The sequence below is a fragment of the Pelodiscus sinensis genome, chromosome 13 (genome assembly GCF_049634645.1).
Source record: "Pelodiscus sinensis isolate JC-2024 chromosome 13, ASM4963464v1, whole genome shotgun sequence".
Classification (NCBI taxonomy): domain Eukaryota; kingdom Metazoa; phylum Chordata; order Testudines; family Trionychidae; genus Pelodiscus; species Pelodiscus sinensis.
Genome location: NC_134723.1, coordinates 7587122 through 7602596, shown reverse-complemented (window position 1 = coordinate 7602596; position 15475 = coordinate 7587122).

The window sequence follows — 15475 nt, the reverse complement described above, 5'->3', positions numbered from 1 at the left end:
CCGCATCCTGGCGTGCACTTACTGGTTTGAATCAGCTGTGATTCGAACTAGCGCGCCGGTGTGATCATGCTAATGAAGCATGGGATATTTAAATCCCCTCTTCATTAGCAATTTCAAATACCTGCATTTGCATCCCTAGTTTGAACTAGGGTGCAAGTGTAGACATACCCTGACACTGAAATTTGCTATTTCTCTAACCCAACTATGAGCTAAATCTCATCTGCTATTTTCAAGTTATGAAAGAGTGAAAAAATACCCTCTGTCTCCTATTGTACATTTTTTTCTGTTCTTTTATGAAGATTTCATTACATTTAATTATAATAAATCACTGCCTTTTCTCTCCAGTGTACCTGACTGATTCAGCGGATCTCTTCCGATCAGGAATGTCAGCTCAGCTCACCAGAAGACTTTTATATTGGTCAGTTTCTCAGAAACAAAGAGAAGCTGCATTTTAATAAGTTTCTCAGATTCATCTGCAAAGTCAATAAATAAAAGATATTTCCTCCTTTCCTGTGTCTGACTGTGTCAGGTAAGTACTGACCTGTCACATTCTCTTCCAAGTCATTATAAAGGGACTTTTTAATAACATGGTTCATCCTGTAAGATGCCAAGTATTTTCAACACTTATTGTTCCAAGCATGCTAAGACCCTTGAAGACACAGATTTGCAGCCGGGGCTGGCCTTAAACTAAATAGTGCCCCAGGCAAATGGCATGTTTGGACCCTCCTTACATCTTTGGGCCCCATTTGTTAAAGTTGCAGCACTCTGAGCAAGGTGCCCCCCAAATCCAGCACCCAGCCTGTTGCCTGAGTCACCTGCTCCTTAATTTGGCCCCATTTACAGTGGCTGCCATTAAAAAATCATTTTACTGCACTGCAGTATTTTCCTTTGTTAGGATTCCTTTGTTCCTTTACTTGCAATGGAAAATTTCTCAAAAATACTACAGTCAATTTAACTAGTATCCGACATTAATGGCTAGTGGTAATGTAATTACAAGCAACATATGCAAATACTCTGTTAATGAGTACATTTTTTTCAAAAATGCTTAAGTGACCGGGGAGCCCAAATCCTATTTTTAAACCAAATGTAGGAAATCAATGAAACTTAGGCATTTTTTAAAACGTTGCTCACTGTGAAAAGTTGACATTTTCAGAAATAGAAAGCTGAGAAATTCAATATACACATTATTTTCTGCCAGCATATATTTAATTAGGAACATATTGTCCAGTGTACTAGGTATATCAGGACAATATAACTGATGTGTAAATTCAGGGCAGATCCTCAGTGCTACATACAGATACACCAAATCAACAAAATATTTACATGCTTACCTGCAAGCCATTGCTTTCAGCAGGTCTTAAGAGGGGCTTAAGGAATTTTCTACCTCAAAGCCAAGAGCTATAATTGTGTCTTCAAATACGTAATCAATTTGGAGTATGTTTTTTGAGTGTGGGCCAGATTTTTAAAAGTATCCAGGTGCCTACAAGATGGAAATAAGTCACCTACTGAGATTTTCAAAAGGATATAGGTGCCTACCTACATCTTTAGATGCTTACATATTTTTTTAAAATCCTGCTGCATGAGTCTTTATGTCATTTGCCTCACTAGGGCTAAGTTAAGGTATCTCTACACAGCAGGGCTAATCTCGAAATAAGCTACGCAATTTGAGATGCATCAATTGAATAGTTTAAGTCAATATAGTTTATTTTGACTTTGGGCATGTCTACCTAGCACTTATTTCAAAAAATAAAGCACTCTTTCCCCAACTTCCTTTACTCCTCATATAATGATGTTTACAGAAGTCAGAGAAAGAAGCCTGTTATTTCGAATTTAAATTGAAATAATGGGCTTGCTGTATAGACAAAATAACTGACATTAATCTGAAATAACACTGCTGTGTACACATTCCCCCTTAGTAGGGGCTTAATTTTGCCCACATAAAAGACAATGCAAAATTCTCAGTGACTTTCATGGCCAGGAATCTCAACTGGTGAAAGATGTCTGTGAGACCGTATAGGCCTAGGTTGCAGGCATTTGCAGTTCCTAGACACTGTCTTGATATTGCAGACACAGAAAATCAAATATCAAGTCATCACAAAGCTTGTGTTGCCAGGAAGTGAACCCAGGTCACTCTAGTCTCCTTTGCCTTAACCAGGATACTGCCGTTCCTCAGTATTTTCATGTGTTTTCAAACCCCAAAACCATATTTGGAAGTGACTGCAGCATGGTTTTACAAGAAGCAGTCCAGATCTGAACTCTGTGAGCTGGATTCTTTGGTCTAGTAAGGCCCACTTGTACTGCATTAAGCAGTGCAAAATATCCTAAAAACATATGGAGAAGGGAGTTGAAGCAGTCCGCCTGTGAAGGTGTACAGCTGGCATGGTGGTTTCACTGCCTCCCATGTCAGCTACCTCTTGCTTTTGAAACCCAGTGGAGGAGAGATCATGTTAGCAGCAGTCTGTGAGCAAGGTAAGTGTGTGCAAGGAAGGAAAAGGGAGTGGGCAGAGCTCTGCTATGCCAATAACCCCACAGTGCTAAGGTACCCAGTGGTGTAAGAGAGGGTATGTCTACACTACCACCCTAGTTCGAACTAGGGTAGTTAACGTAGTCATACGAACTTGCAAATGAAGCCCGGGATTTGAATTTCCCGGGCTTCATTTGCATGTTGCCGGGCACCGCCATTTTTAAATGTCCGCTAGTGCGGACTCCGTGCCCGCGGCTACACGCGGCACAAACTAGATAGTTCGGACTAGGCTTCTACGAGGCGGGGGGATGGGTGGAGGGGAGGGGACAGGGACCAGTACCTGGGGATCCTGCAGCTGCAAGTCCCTGGAAGTATGTGGACTGCTCCTCTGTCCCCCAAACAGCAGCGCAGTACCTGAAATGCTGGTCCATCGCACGCCTGATGCCTTCCTGCACTGGAGGGAGAGGGTGTCCTGGACCACACCAACCCCAACCACTGGGGCAGCATGCACTGCCTAAGGAGCTGGAGCTGGCATGCTGGAGACTTTATTCCCCCGCTGCCTTCCCACGTGGGGGCAGAGGGAGCCCTGGACCGCGCCAGCCCCAAAAGCTGGGGTAGCACACGCCTTGCTCCTCTGCTCCCCATGGCAGTGCTGGCCGCCCAAGGAGCTGGAGCTGGCACACTGTGACTTTATTCCCCCGCTGCCTTCTCACTCAGGGTGGAGGTAGAGGAGGAGTCCCAGACCACGCCAGCCCCAACCGCTCAGGCAGCACGTGCCTTGCTCCTCCGCTCCCCATGGCAGCATGTGCCGCCCGAGCAGCTGGAGCTGGCACAGTCCCGGGCCCCCAGCTCTTCCCTCACACACAGTAAGGCAGCATGGGAACAAAGTCCCCAGCACACGACGGACCAGTGTTTTAGGTATCACGCCACAGTTGGGGGGGTGGGATAAGACAGCCTGTGTACTTCTGGGACCTGGTACCCAGCTGCAGAATTCCCCCCAACTGTGTAGGAAGCCCGCACTACCTCCGTAGTCCTTGGAGGTAGCATCAGTGCGGCGTTAATCCTGGCAGGTGGAGGGCAGCGAGGGGGGGGCCCAAAGCCTCGTGATCAACTGGTCAAGCCTCCGGGATTGACCAGTCGATCGCAATCGATGGGTTGGTGACCACGGGTCTACACTATAGAGTTTTGTTGGAAAAACGGCCATTTTTCCAACTAAACTTGAGGAACGTCCACACTGCAATTGCATTGTTCCACAAGAAAATCAAAAGAACAGAGGGGGTTTTCCGGCATTGGCAATCGAAGAAGCTTTTTTGCAAAAAGCCTTTTGGATGGGGAAGAGGGAGTTCTTTCGGAAGAAGAGGAAAGAGAAAAAAGCACAGGTGCCCTGATGGTCATTCTGTCCATAGAAATCACAGCTTACATGAGAGATAGCATCCATTCAGGCTATGTCTAGACTACCTGCGGCTTCCAAAAGGAGATATGCAAATTAGGTGCAAATTTGCATATCTTCCGATCTCTTTTTTCTGAAGCGTTTTGTTTTGTTTTGTTTTTTAAAAAAAAGCAGTGTAGATGGGGTTTTTCCTGTGAAAACTCCCTTTTTCGAAAGAACCCTGTAAATCTCAATTTTGAGGAATAAGGGTTCTTTCAAAAAAGGGAGTTTTCACATGAAAAACCCCGTCTAGACTTCTTTTAAAAAAAAACTCTTCCAAAAAAGGGATCAAAAGAAGATATGCAAATTTGCGCCTAATTTCCATATCTTTTTTCGGAAGCCACGGGTAATCTAGATGTGCCCTCTGTCTGGACAGGCTCTTTCGAAAAAGCAGATGGCTTTTTTGATGCACTTTTGCAGTGTGGACGCTCTCTTTCAGAAGAAATTTTTTCAGAAGATCTCTTCCCAAAAAACCTTCTTTTGAAAGAAGCCTGTAGTCTAGATGTAGCCTCATAGAGGGGAACCAAGAACACTGGATCTACATATTGTTGCCAATCTGAATTAAGTAAGGGATGATACTAATATTATTTTACAGAAGCACTCTTATTCAAAGAACATCCTTTGTTAAGCAGCAAAGTATGCAGTGTGACAATTAAGCTCAGTGTGAAATATTCTCATGTAGGACAGACATTTATTGGTTTAAACCTTGCAATAGGAGTTAGCTTCATTTATAAACTGCTGACCCTGACACATAATCCTGAACAAATGCTGCACTTTAAATCCAGTTTCCATCTTTCAGTGGAGGCATTAACATTCCTTATTCAACATTCTTCTCTCTCAAGTATTACCTCAGATTAATTGGCGCTGTATAAAATAAGTTGCTGGGTGCACAATGGTAACCATGGCAGCCTTCTTAGTATGTGCACAATGCATACGTAATTCATTCCTCAGAAAAACATAATTAGTATGTAACATAATACAGCCTTTCTTAAAACATCACTATGGTATGAAATGTACACAGTCAAAGCAGAGTCTGCCTACAAACCCCACTGAACAAGGCTATCCTCACAGAGTGTTTGCGTTACAGCCAAATATATTGCTAACTACTTTTGAGGAAGCAGCATCACTGACTTGCTGTAACCTTCTTCTCTAATCTCCTATCTTTTCTTTCTGACCAAAAGGTGGCAGTGTTCCATTTATTATCAATTTGGTATAAAGTCAGTGGCACTGCAGTCAAACAACAATGTTGTGCAGCCCAGCCAGCAAGCTATGCATCATTAACTATTTTGCCTAGCTGACCCCAATACTCAGAGGATCATACATCCAGTGACAGAATCATTAAGAAAAAAAATATTTTAAATAAGAATCTTATAAAAGAAATGAAAATATTCACAAGGCAAGGTGCTGTTAAAAAGGTAAAATGATGAGAATATTTAGCTTAAAACAAAACAAAGTCCACCATTTTCTTTAGCTTGGGTCCGAAGCCAAGTCCTGAAGTTTTTGTTCAGACATAACTCCTACTGATTTCACTGGGAGTTTGGTCTGAATGAGGACCGTTAAATTTGCACAGAAAAGACAGTTTATAAACCATGCGTGAAACACTCACCCTCTTGACAGCCCAGGATTCAACAATGGGCATCTATATAGTACCCAGCAGAATCTCAAAAAGTGTAAAGGTCTGGGGATTCAGAACATAAACAAAAGCACTAAAAACTAACCTCTCTCCTGTTCCCTCCTCACTGCCGGACTCTTTCTGCTCCACAGGAAAAGGCTACCCCAACGAGGAAAGGTTCTGGCAGGAAGCAGTCAGCAGGGAAAGACTTGGACAGCTTTCCACTATGATGCCTTTCCCATCTTGCAGGAAGACCCTGGCAGAGGGAAAGGTCTCCTCCAGCTACTTGCTTTCACAGCCCGTCCTCCCTGCGGGGAAAGACTCATGCAGCAAGGTAAAGAGGCTTCACCAGCTGCCCGTGGCTGCAGCGTTTCCCCTCTGTGAGGAAAAGGCGCTGGGCCACTTTTCCCTGATGCCTCCCCCCTGCCAGAGCCTGTTCTTGCCCAACAAACACCTCTATCTGAAACATTTCTCAATGTCCTCCTCTCTACCAGAGGCTTTCACTGACCCATGTAGCCACACCACAGCATGGACATAGCCTGCTTTTCACTGCTGTGTGTAGTTATACATACATTACCCAGTGCTGCCGGTGGCACATGGTACAGACATAGCCTCATTTGCACTCATCCGAGGTGACCTGCATAACTCATTTGAGATGTTGCCAATCAGGAGTAATGCAGCCATCCCAAACACTTGCCAATAAAGCCACGTAGAATCTCTCCTTATACAGAGTGCACAGACTTAAGCTTTTATCTCCCAGCTAATGTTTCAGCAATCATATCATTTATTTTGGTGGAATGGAGGTGAGATAATCCTATTTTCTTTTAGAAATCCAGGAGAAGCCTGAACACCTCTATGAGGCTAATAATGATCACTCATCAAACAGCTCAGCTATCGAGCTGAAGCCATTATTTTCCTTTCTTTCCTTGAGCATCACTGTCACTCTTTTTCCCTTCTCTGCTACTGAGGATATAGATTAGCTAATTTCAGCTGAAATGCTTTCTATAAGTTGTATCTAAATCTGTCTCAGCTTTTGTTCTTGATCTTTTAATATTTTCTTTTCTACGGGGCAAATGGACAGCTCAACATCACTCAATTAACACTCCAAAAGGAGATACAGAGCACCTAAATTAACAAGATAAACAAACTGGTTGGAAAATGCTCTCTCCAATGCTCCCAATCACCCCATACTTTGGCCCATTTCAATGACCAATATCAAAATTTAAAAAAAAATGTTAGGAAGTTATAATATTCAAATAAGTTACTTTCATGTTCCAGTAGGCACCAGAATTGGAAGTAATTGAGTAACAAAAGAAAGCTGGTTTGTGATTATGTCCTACTGAGAGCAGAAATTTTTCTGTGACAAAATTCTTGTGAAATGAATGTTCAAGACTAGATAATCTCAAATGGATAATTTAGGTAGAAGTATGTCTTTTAAATACTTAACTAAACCAAAACCTGAATTCCAAAAGTGCATGAGGATCACTCATCACCGTTCCTGAGTATTCCCAAGTGTTGGTGCATCACCATGGATTATGTAGGATTGCCAGTGTTGCAAGAGAGTCAGCAGAAGGCCTGGCATACATTTACAAAACAAGGGGAAAGAAATCCTCAGACTTTGCAGTTACTCAGTGTTCATCCAACCCATATTTAATTGCATGTATAGTGAGCTTGTATACAGGTTTGGTAAACATTTGCAACTGAAATGTATAGGTGTTATTAAAATCAAAGTGCCATGCAATTAAATTAACATTTGACCATTCCATTTATGTCTTTTATATTCCTTTAATCTTCTCATTGGAGGACCCAGGTACTACATTTTACATGTGCGTGTGATTGACAGTTTGGAATAGTGAGCAAGGCAACAGCCACATCGATTTTTTTATTCTGAAGTTATTTATCTTGTTTTGTTTTCAACAGCCCTTCTTCATCTTTACCAGTACAGTCAGAAGATAAGTTTAGTATTGTAAAGTATGGCTAATTAATTCAGTTGGCATCTAGACAGTTATACCACTCCAACATACATAGTGATTAGTGAAGCACCGCAGGGCTGTGCATCCCCAGCAAAGCTGGCAGTTTGGATAGCTAGCTTAGGCCCAATATTATTAAAATTACTATAAAGTTGGGAACCCTGATGTGCAAAGTTGCAGCCCTTATGCTATAGAAACTCTTGTATATTTATCATTGACCAAGCCTTCCTTAGTTCTAAAGGGAGTCGTTGAGGATTACAGACTATTTAACCACACTTTTGCTATTTCAGCTGTCTTATCAGAGACTGTAAGTTTCTTGCAGTACAGCTGAAGGTAATGAAAGCAGCCAGATATAAGGAAGGCAAGTAAGTGAATACAGTAAAGGCAAGCCTATGGGATACAGGAGGCAGTTTAGCAACTGACTTTTTATGACTGTGCTTTTTTCAGTTCTATTTCAACGTAGTGATACTTGGGTTCTTCTATGGACAACTAATCCTTTATGGAACAAGAAGGGACAGTACACAAGGAGAACAGAAACTAAGGGCTTTTGAGAACATGGATAGCAAAAAGGAGAAGTTTGAATTTTATATGGAACCTTGGAAGAAGCCCCAGGACAAGATTTCAAGAGAGAAGTGGAACTATCTGATTGGCAGAGAAGGTTTAACTCAATTTTGTTTTGGAGAAAAAGCAATGAATTTTTGGTGTGAAGTCACTCCTTAGCTATCCAGCTGTGTTTCAGGTTCAGTTCAAGGTAGTCAGACCTACTGGGTAAAGATGGAGCCAAGAGCCGCATATTATTCAGCCCCTACTTCCAGGACGAGACAGTGCACCAGACTTACTTCTGCCTGCCCAAGCCATGAGTCACCGCAGGCTCTGTTGGAGGGAAAAGTCATGGGCATCTAAGTGGCTTGGCTGTGGGCCTGCCTCATATTCTTGGCAGGGAGGAAAGGAAAAACATGATATATGTGCCAAAGGAGTTGGAGAGTGTGGATGTGCTGACATTCAACAGTGTGGGGTAAAGCCTGCAACGTGCAAGATTCTGGGAGAGGGTGGAAGCTACGGTGGAAATGGAACACAAACTGACTGTGAGAATTATAGAAGACCCATGTAAGTCCCTCCCTCTCCAAGGGAACTTTCCTGTTCTGTCATCTCTGGAGCCTGGCAGAACCAAGCAAGAGAGCCTGAGCACACCGCATTGCTGCTACCCTATTTCCCAGACCCAGAAGAGGCAGTGCGTAAATTAAATCAACCCTTGAGGTTTTTTTCCTTACAGCAGAGGCCAAGCAGGCCTCTTCATGGCCTCAACACAAGATAAGCAAAAAATTAGATTAAAACAAACTTTCCTCAACCTTTCCTCATGCAAACACAAGAACAGAACAGCAGAGATTTAGCTGAGATTTAGCCAAGTCCATGCAGTACAATTATATTCATGAGGTCCATGGCAGAAGAGCTTTTCAAAACAAGGAGGAAAAAGAAGAGTTACAGAATGTCAACCCAGCAGTTAGACACCCAGGGCTGGCCAGTGCCAGCTGTTTTGGGCTCACAGTGCTCAGTTTAAAGGCTAAATCTAGACTGCAGCACTTTACTGGGATACCGGAGGTGTCCCAGAAAAGCAATATCACGTCCAAGGAACACATCCGCTTTTCTGAAAAAAATTTCGGAAAAGCGGACGCATTCTTTCGCCATCCCTGTAAACCTCATTTTACGAGGAAGAAGGGATTGCTCAAAAGAGCAGGCTTTTCCAAAATTTGATGCTGTGTAGACACGCCAAATTTTGGAAAAGCCTGTTTCAAAAGAAAAGCGGGAAAAGGTACGCAAATTTCAGTTTGCAATTTACGTATCTTTTTCTGACTTGTCTCTGTAGTCTAGAAGTATCTAAAGAGTTGAAGAACCCCTGGAGTCAGGTAGGGAGGGTCCAACATGGAATGCAAGTGGATAAATCCCCTCCAGTGTTGTTCAAATCTCAGTGGAGATGTTGAGTGAAGTGTTGTATACTGTCACCACCATACTTGAGATGTTATTTACATTTACCAGGAGACAATCTGAAAATCTAGAATCAAGCCTAAAGCGTGGTGAAATAGTTACAAGAGTGGGGGTTTTATGTCTGTGCATTTGAGGAGGGTTGATGCTTTGATAGTCTTTTATTATCTTTTATTCATATTGATAGCATATTATGGACACTTTGTTCCCAAGGCAGACCCTTGCCAGATGGCAAACCATTGTGCCTTAGAAGAGAACAAACAAACTGCAACCTCTGAGCCCGTAGCGCTAGACTGCAATACCAGCTGACAGCCTCTCAATCCAGTTTGCTGTAAGAAGCCACAATTTATCAAATGCCGAGCTACGTCTCATATTTATAGCTGTGAATTCAAAATGTACCATTATCACCATGCCATTTCAATTGGACAGGTGCTGACAATCCACATACTCTGTATCTTTATTTCCACATTTTTGAATGATTGTCATTGGGATGGGCGGGTGAGGGAAGAAGAGAGCAGCTCTTTCAAGTGACAGTGCTGTGCAGAGCAATTTTCATTAACAATACCACTGATTTTAATGGCATAGGATGTATGCCTAGAATGACTTCAAAAATATGCCCTCTGTTCTTAGTACTATAAAGCTTGATTAGGCAATTTGTACTTTTCATTATGACCACTCAAAGGACAAAAAAAAATTGGGGAAAACTGGTAAGAGACATGAATTTTAATATGAACAAACCTCACTAAATAGGAGCCACATATTATTGCAGAAGCTATGCTTTGTCTCCCTGGAGATGATAACAAATAATTATTTCACAGGGTTAACATAACATTCTAATTATCATCATTGAAATCTTTTGTGAAATTTAAGTTTCAGGCTCCTTATGGAGTCATGGTATTGTACTAGAGTGTTTTGCTCCTAGTTATACATCTACAGATCCAATTTAACTAAGCAGAATTAGTTTCTTCAGTATGCATCATGACCCACTGGCTTCAATGTGTCAGACCTGCTCAAAAGAGATTTTTTGTCATGTAAACAGCATACAGGTGCCATTATTGTGCATTACAGACTAATAAAGACTTTTCTAGGGCTTGTTTGTACTTAAAGGACAACAGCATAGCTACAACTGCGCTGCCGTAGCACGTCAGTGAAGACAATACTATGACAATAGGAGGGCTTTTCCTAATGGCATAGGTGCCCCACCGGCCTGAGAAGCAGTAGCTGAACCAACAGGAGAATTCTCCCTTTAATTGGGAACTGTCTACATCCGGGCTTAATTGTGTTACTCGGGTGTGTGGATTTTTCACACCCCTGAGCGATGCAATTATACAAACCTAATTTTCTAGTGTAAAGCAGGCCTCAGCTTCAAGTGAAAGAGAAAAATTATAAGTGTTATTCCCCATGCCATGTGTAAATTGTTATGCCAACCTATACTAAGTGGTGTTAAATTACTAATGTATGAGATCATAAAAATAGTTTGTATCATCTTTGTTTAAAACTGTTTGTTTAGCCCCAAGATAAGATTTTTCAAAGACTGATGATGTTTTGAGAGAGATTTAACATCTGACTTTCACATCAGCAATATATGTTGCACACAGAGGGTACATCTAGACTGTGGTGCTATTTCAGAATGCCAGAGGTATCCCGAAAGAGCTATTCCATGTCTTTTGAACCAGCCCATTATTTCAAAATGGATTTAAAAATAATGGCCTTGCTACTCCAACGTCCCTGTAACCCTCATTCCATGAGGATTAAGGGACGTTTCAGAATAGCAATTTATTTCAGAATTTGGCACTGTGTAGACAGCGCCAAATTTCAAAATAAGCTATTTTGAAATTAGATCGAAATAAGATATGCAATTTATGTAGCTCAAAATTGATAAAAAAATTTGATCCATCTCTTCTAATATCCTGTCTGACAGTGGCAGTAGCAGGTACATCAGAGGGATTCTATCAGGCATACCTATAAATAATGCAAACATGGTGAATAACAGTATTTACAAAGTCTTAACCAACATTAATGCTAATGAGTAAATATTGACAGGTACACTAATGCATATTTTGTTCATAGCAGTCAAATAGCATTTTAAATTTTCTAGTGCTTTGCAAATATTGACACACCCTCAAGAGATTTTATTAGACCATTCTACAGGTCCAAAAAAGGAAGCAGAGAAGTTAGGAGATATATCCAAGAATGACAACAGAGTTAAGAGCAGGTTCAAAATTATTAGAAATAATCCAACTTCCCTCCTAATCAGAACTAGCCTCCCAAAATCATCAGTGCCTTTTTGAACAGTATCAATATTATATACTCTCATACCCTGGAAGTCCTGCACCTCTCAAGACAATATTGGGAATCCAAGACAGCTGGACATCTTTTGGAAGAGATATAGGAAGCACCTACAATATTTAAATACCATTCAGATCATAAAGTCATCACATTATAAGGCTACCCTGGGAAAACCTATTATCCGAAGCATGGCAAAGTTCGGCAGGTAAAGAAGAGATGGAACAAGAGCTCTTTGTTGCTTGTGCCATAAGGAGATTGTCAACCTGTCCCTTTATTGAAATGAATGGGAGTTTTGCTGCTGACTTCACCACAGCCAGAATTTCAGTCACAATAATTCATACTTGAGGTACCCCATTCTTTCCACCCTAAATTGCCAATTCTCAGCATCAGCACTGAATCTCCACATGTGAGAGGTGTTATTTCAGGTAAAATGTAATTCAAAATATCTTGCAGCTACCAGCACTCGGTAGCTAAAATACCCTAACAATTTCCAAGCCTACAAAGTTTTATGAACCAATTCAGGACACCTCCAATATTTATTATATATCATATATTTTTATTCAACAATAAAAAATGTAATCAGCAAGACAGCCAACATTATTCATTTCAAAGTATAGAGCGCCCTAATTTGGCTTCTTCTCTGCACTGTACCTGAGTATCCCTACATTCTGATTTCTTTAGAATATTCCAGTGCATTTGTATTATTAGGCATGATTTCCATTCCAGGGGATTGTTAGATTTTTATTCTTCCCATTTGTCCAGCTAGCTGGGAGTCTGTGCCTGTCTTGCCGGACAAGTGCTCACTCCATATCCACTCCATCTTCCAGTCTATCCACGGTTTTATTGATGATCTCTTGTTTATCCTTGGTACCCTCTCAAATCATCCCAGTATCTTCTCTTGCAGCTTCTCAGATACCTCAGACCTTGGTCTCACTTTTCATGGCATCAACCACCATGTGATCCAGGAACATCATCAGTTTCATTGACTTCAAACATCTCATTTCAGAGGTTTCAAATTTCCTCAAAGTGCTTCTCTTTGGTCACATGTGGCTCTGACGAATGCAGAATCATAATATCATGGCTTTGGTTGTCAATTAAGTCATCTGGGCATACATTGATCATAAATCACCCCACTAACCTTGTACCAGAATTCTCCCACACTTAGTAGCCTTGCTGGATGATCACTTAATGTCTCCATTATCTGCTAACAAGCCTTTAAGATACTTAAACATAACCAGACTTAACTGCAGGCCCTTGATGGTGATATTCATCTGTCTTGCTCTCATGAATCACTTACATTACTTCAGTGTTTTCTTTACTCATATAAGGCTATAGGGTGTTTGTTCCACATTTTCCTTTCTCTTGGCTACTAACACATCATCATTGGCAATAGATCAGCTTTGTACCATCTACCATGTGGATCTGCTTATTTATAAAGTCCATTACAATTATGAATAATAATGGACTAAGTGCTGTCCATAATGGAGACCACTGATGAAAGGTATCTGCACTTTTGTCATGGAGCCATCATACAAACCAAGCACCATCTTGACAAGGTTCTCCAATAACCCATAAAATCATAAGGACACAGTCTAGGCCAGTGGTCCCCAACGCGATGCCCGTGGGTGCCATGGCACCCGCTGGGACATTTATGTGCACCCGCCGAATGATCTGGGCCAGCCCTGCACCGGGCATGTGGTGCATGTGCGGTGCCAGCCCTGGGCACGTGGCGTATGGGTGGCCCCTACCTGCGGCGTGTGGCACATGCATGGTGCCACCCCTGGATGCGCGGTGTGTGGGCGGCCCCGCTCCTTGATGCGTGGCACATGAGCGGCCCCGCCCCCAGGCACCCGGCAGCCCCAAAAGGTTGGGGACTACTGGTCTAGGCACTTCAACAAATACTTTTTTCAGATCAAGGAAAGCCATTCTTGATCAACATTTCCTTCCAGCTTCTTTTCCACGAGTTACCTAGTGATGAACATGAGCAGAATTAGGACCACCCTATTGTCCTGGGTAATAACCAAATGCATACAAACATAGCCCCTGCTCGAAAGAGCTGGATCGTGAGTAGAGTCACTGATCTATAATGTAGGGCTTGTCTACATGACAAGCCTGTTTCAAAAATTACAGTGTACAAGCACATTAACAAAAGGTTAATGCACATTAGCAGGGTCCATACAGAAAATTAATCATAGCAGGCTAGTGTGTAGTAGAGTCAGACCCAGCTTGTTGCAAATTAAATATTTATGTGGCAAGTCCTTAGGGATGGGCTGACAACCCAAATTCAAATCTGCATTTCAAACAAACATACCCAAACATGTGATGTTTAGACCCAAATTTTTGGCTCCTGTAATGGTGTCTTAGATTCATATTTCTATCTCTACCAGAATTGAGGTTTTGGGCGCTTCATTAGTGAAATTATCTGCACCCTGCATTTATCCTAATTCCATTAAAGGCTTGACATTTGCTCTCTTTAAATCACTGCTACTAATAATACAAGTAAAGGATCATGGTTTCCCTCTAAATTTGATCTAATATTTATTTATCTATTGGCTTTTTCTTTAATCAGGTTTTTCTTTTTAGAGTTATGCATCCCTTCTCAAAAAGAAATAAGGACCATCAAAATTTCCCTGTTTGGGGCAGCAGAACTATCTCGACCAGAAAATGTAGAAAAGGAAGAAGACAGCATTAACTTAAAGAGGGACATCTAAAAAAAAATTAAACATCCATCAAAAACAATTTTTTGTCACCCTGTCCTAAACAGAGTACTTGAATAGAAATCTGGTAGTACTGCAGAAGAGACCACTTCCAAGAAGCCATGACATACTTTTCATAGAGTCTTGTTTATGAAAGTCCAGAATTATGTAGCCAGATCTTCAGCTACAAGTATGCTAGTTTTCACCTGTTAGGAATCTGTCCCATAGATTTCAGTCAGTATTACGACAATACCTGTGCACTCAAGCTTATATAGAAGTACTTTTAACTGAGAGTTTTTGTACTTTGACTCAAGAAGCTCCCATCAACTTGGGACAACAAAATTGCACTCTGATTCTTTTAAGTCTTCCTTTTTATGCTCATGATTATCAATACTTGTTTGGATAGGGAAGATCCTATCAAAAGGAAAGCTGAGACATCAAATTCAAGAGAATTATAATGAACAATAAACCCTATCAAAAAGAAAGAGGAAGGCACCGAGAAGTTGAACATAGCCAATTAGTAGTTCATCTTACATTACTAACAAAACCTCAAGGCTGAGAGACCAAATGATAAGAGAAAAGGTAAGATATAAACATGGCATTAAGTGTGACTCTGCTAACCTTAGAAGTGACCACTAGTAATGAGTTATATTCATTACATTATTATTCAGTTTACAGTAGTACATGGTAAGTAAATACCATCTGCCTTGCTTGTTGGAAATAATAAATTGAAATGTAAAAATGTGGCAACTGCTTTTGGGATTGAGACAAAAACAAATGTTATTCTCCTAATGGATTTTCTCTCATACCATTTTACACCCAATGAAACATTTTTATTGACTCCTTGATTTTATATATATATTTATAAATATATAAATTATATACATTTAAATATGTAATCATATATTTAATCAATACGTTTAAAAAGCTAGGTATAATGCCACAGAACATTAACATTATCTATTCTCTAAGAATTTATATTAGAATTTTTTAATAATTATCATGTTTACAAATACTGTCACTTTCTCACTAAGG